General features: G+C 38.6%; 1 pseudogene; it reads right to left on the reverse strand.

Moving 5' to 3' along the window:
• Positions 1–443: 443 nt before the first annotated feature.
• LOC142859199 (ADP/ATP translocase 2 pseudogene) lies at positions 444–2,333 on the reverse strand (annotated as a pseudogene).
• Between the last annotated feature and the right edge of the window lie 2,610 nt (positions 2,334–4,943).

Here is a 4,943-nt window from a genome sequence, read left to right on the forward strand (position 1 = left end):
AGGATACACAATGAAAGACCTGATTAACAGTGTCCCCAATCATCAAGAAGCAGTATGGACAGAACTACACCCATATTTCCAAATGTTGACTATAAATGTTTGATTACATTTAAAGAAGGATATGATATAAATATAAATAATTTGAATTTGTGTGGATCTTGGTTATTGATTCAAATTTAAATGTATTTCTGATCTTGATTAAAGTATTGTTTTGTGTAGCTCATTTAAAATATAATGTATAATTAAGAAATAAAAATTAACAGAAACTCATCTATAATATTTAAGCTTGTAGTTATGTTAGTTCTTCAAATCTTTCAGAGAACTTCAGAATATGGCATTTGAAATGTTTTAATCACTTAGACTTTTCTTTTTATTTATTAATTTATTTATTTTGTCGTTAGATATTTTTTAATTCTTCAATTTTTATTATCAGAAATGACTGAAATAAAAAGTATAATTGAGTCCCATCATTATTGTCATTATGGAAATGGCTTTAAGAGAAAACTGGTCAGATGAATATTATTGCTTCCCACTTTTCAACTGGTAAATAGTTGCCATCAATAAAACAGACAAGCCCAGAGAATCTGTTCAGAATGTTCAAGATATGGTGTATTATACAACATGCCCGTTCTAGGGGAGAACACGTAAGACATAATTATGTGTACTTCTTGATCTCATCATACAAGACAAGCACAAAGGCACCGCCCATGCCCCTGAAAACGTTGTACCATGCACCCTTGAAAAAGGCCTTGCTTCCTTCATCACGAGTAATCTTCCTCCAGCAGTCGATTGTGCCTGTATACATGATATCAGCTCCTTTGCATCCTGACTGCATCATCATACAACAGTGAACCGTGTCAAAGGGATAGCAAGTAAGCCAGTGACAGCGGTGACAGACTGTGCAGTCATCCAGCTGATGAAGATGTGAGTGTTCTTGGGATCTGGAAGCATTCCCTTTGCAGTGTCATAGATGCCAAAGTAGGCAGCTCAGTAGATGATAATGCCCTGGACTGACACATTAAAGCCTTAGTACAGGCCCCTAATCCCATCAGATTTGTAGATCTTAACCAGGCAGTCACCAAGGCCTTTGAATTCCCTTTCAGCTCCAGCTTTGCCCACATCAGCTGCTAGACGGGTACGGGCAAAATCAAGGTGGGTACACAAAGCACAAGGATGTGGTCCCAGCAGCACCACCTAATGCCAGGTTCCCTGCAAAGTAGCGCCAAAACTGGGTCCTCTTGTCCACACCACCCCAAAAGATCTGCTTGTATTTATATTGGAAGGCAAAGTTGAGAGCCTGGGTGGGGAAGTATCTGATGACATTGGCCAGGTTACCACGCCAGAAGGACAGTACTCCCTGTTCCTTGGGGATACGAACCACGCAGTCTATAATGCCCTTGTATTGCTTATCTGCTGTGGTTTGCTTGTTGGCATGCTGCACCTGCAGCAGCAGCTTGACCCGCTTGATGGGCACTCCCGCTGTCTTGGAGATGGCTGCGAAGAAGTCCTTGGTGAATGACACAGCAGCATCTGTCACGATGAAAGAGAAAGAAAAGGCAAAGGAGCGCGGAACGGGACTGGCTTAACAACTGGCCTTTAGACTTTTTATTTATTTATTTATTGTTATTACTTAAAAATACCAATCCAAATTCCTACTCAATCCCCTCCTCCCACTCCTCTCCCAATACCTCCACCCAACCTCAACCCTACCCCCTTCAGTCCTAAGAGAGGGCGATGCACCCAGACCTGTGGAAAGTCCAAAGCCCTCCTTACTACATCTAGGCTAAGCAAGGTATACATTCAAAGAGAATAGGATCCCAAAAAGCCAGTAGAGACAAATCCTAGATTTACCATCAGTAACCCCTCAGTCTACCCCAACTGTCAATCACATTCAAACGTAATAATTTGTTTCCATGCTCATTCACTTTCAGTCCAGTTGGAGTTGGCAAGCTACCATTAGCTCAGGCAAACTCTCAGGGGATGAACCCCTCATGATCTTGATTTCCTTGCTCATACACTCACTCCTTTCCCTTTTCAACTGGATCTTGGGAGCTCAGTCCAGTGCTCCGAGGTGGGTCTTTGCCTTTGTTTCCATCTGTTATTGGATGAAGGTTCTATGGTGACATTTAAGATAATCATCAGTCTGACTACAGGGCAAGGCCAGTTCAGACACCATCTCCTCTATTGTTTAGCATCTTACCTGGGGTCATCCTTGTGGATTCCTGGTCATTTTTCTAGAGCCAGCTTTCTTACCAACTCTGTAATGGCTTCCTCAATCCAGTTATCTCTTTCCTTGCTCTCATATCTGTCCTTCCTCAATCCTACTAACCCATCCCCTAAAGTTTTGCTCAACCCTCCCCTTCTCCCCTTCCTTCTACTCTCTGCCCCCATGCTCCCGAATTTTGTCTGACAATCTTGTCTATTTCCAATTTCTAGGTGGGTCTATATAAGTTTTTTTTTTTTGGTGGGGAGGGTTCACATTATTTAGCTTCTGTAGGAACATGAGCTATAGGCTCAATGTCCTTTGTTTATGGCTAGTATCGACTTAAGAGTAAGTACATCCCATACAGTTTTTTTTGGGGGGGGGTGGGATATCTCACCCAGGATGGTGTTTTCTAATTCCATCCATTTGCATGCAAAATTAAGGATACTTTTTTTTTTTTACCATACTCTAATCTATAAATATGCAACACTTTCTTTATCCATTCTTAAGTTGAGGGCTCTAGGTTGTTTCCAGATTCTGGCTATCACAAATAATGCTTCTATGAACATAGTTGAACAAATTGTTTATGTAGTATGATTGAGCATCATTTTCGTATATTCCCAAGAGTGGTATTGATGGATCCTGGGATAGGTTCATCCCCAATTTTCTGAGAAACCGCCACACTGATTTCCAAAGTGGTTGCACAAGTTTGCATTCCCACCAGCAATGGATGAGTGGTCCCATTAATCCACATCCTCTACAGCATAGGTTATCATTGGTGTTTTTGATTTTAGCCATTCTAACAGGTGTAAGATGGTATCTCAAAGTTGTTTTGATTTGCATTTCCCTGATTGCTAAGGAAGTTGAACATGACCTTAGGTATCTTTGGGTCATTTGAACTTCTTCTGTTGAGAATTCTCTGTTCAATTCAGTACCCAATTTTTTAATTGTGTTATTCAAAATTTTAATGTCCAGTTTCTTGAGATCATTATATATTTTGGAGATCAGTCTTTTGTCTGAGGTGGGGTTGGTGAAGATCTTCTCCCAGTCAGTAGGTTGCCTTTTTTTCTTAATGACAGTGTCCTTTGCTTTACAGAAGCTTCTCAGTTTCAGGAGGTCCCATTTATTCATTGCATTGTTGCTTTTATTTTCTGTGCTAATAGAGTTATATGTAGGAATTGGTCTCCTGTGCCCATGTGTTGCAGACTACTTCCCACATTCTCTTCTACCAGGTTCAGTGTGGTCAGAATTATATTGAGGTCTTTAATCCATTTGGACTAGATTTTTATGCATGGCAATAGATATGGATCTATTTTCATTCTTCTGTAGGTTGACATCCAGTTATGTCAGCACCATTTGTTAAAGACACTTTCTTCTTCCATTGAATACTTTTAGCTCCTTTGTTGAAAATCAGTTATTCATAGGTTTGTGGATTAATATCTGTGTCATTGATTCAATTCCAATGGTCAACATCTCTGTTTTTATGCCAATATCAAGCTGTTTTCATTATTGTAGCTTTGTAATAGAGTTTGATGTCAGGGATGGTAATGCCTCCAGAAGTTCCTTTATTGTATATGATTGTTTTGGCTATCCTGTTTTTTTTCCATATATAGTTGATTATTGTTCTCACAAGGTCTGTGAAGAATTGTGTTGGGATTTTGATGGGGATTGCATTGAATAAATAGATTGCTTTTGCTAGAATTGCCATTTTTACAATGTTGATCCTACCAATCCAAGACCATGGAAGATCCTTCCATTTTCTGCTATCCTCTTCAATTTCTTTCTTCAGTGCCTTAAAATTCTTGTCAAATAGATCTTTCACTTCCTTGGCTAGAGTTACCCTAAGATATTTTATGCTATTTGTGGCTATCGTGAAAGGTGATGCTTCTTTGATTTCCCTTTCTGCTTCCTTATCCTTTGTGTATGGGAGGGCAACTGATTTTTTTGGAGTTGATCTTGTATCCTGCCACGCTACTAAAGGTGTTTATCAGCTATAGGAGTTCTTTGGTAGAGTTTCCGGGGTCACTTAAGTACTCTATCATTTCATCTGCAAATAACAAAAGTTTAACTTCTTTTTTCCAATTCAATTCTCCTTGATCTCCTTATGTTGTCTTATTGCTATTGTGAGAACTTCAAGCACTATGTTGAAGATTTATGAAGAGAGTGGACAGCCTTGTCTTGTTCCTGATTTTAGTGGAATGGTTTAAGTTTCTCTCCTTTTAATTTGATGTTAGCTATCGGCTTGGTGTATATTGCTTTTATTAGATTTAGGTATGAACTTTTTATCCCTAATCTCTCCAAGACATTTATCATAAAGGGATGTTGAAATTTGTCTAATGCTTTTTCCAACATCTTAGAAAATGATCATATTTTTGTCTTTCAGTTTATTTATATGATAAATTACATTGATAGATTTTCGTATGTCAAACCAGACCTGCATCTCTGGGAAGAAGCCTACTTGATCATAATGGATAAATTTTGATGTGTTCTTGGATTATGTTTGCCAGTATTTTATTGAGAATTTTTGAATCAAGTTCTTTAGTGAGATTGTTCTGTAATTCTCTTTCTTGGTTGAGTCTTTGTGTGGTTTTGGTATCAGTGTAACTATAGCTTCATAAAAGAAGTTTGGCAATGACCCTTCTGATTCTATTTTTGTAAAGCACATTAAGGAGTATAAGTATTAGCTCTTCTTGGAAGTTCTGGTAGAATTCTACAATGAAACCATCTGGTCTTGGGCTTT

This window comes from Microtus pennsylvanicus, chromosome 10, assembly GCF_037038515.1.
Source record: "Microtus pennsylvanicus isolate mMicPen1 chromosome 10, mMicPen1.hap1, whole genome shotgun sequence".
In the NCBI taxonomy this organism is placed as follows: Eukaryota; Metazoa; Chordata; class Mammalia; order Rodentia; family Cricetidae; genus Microtus; species Microtus pennsylvanicus.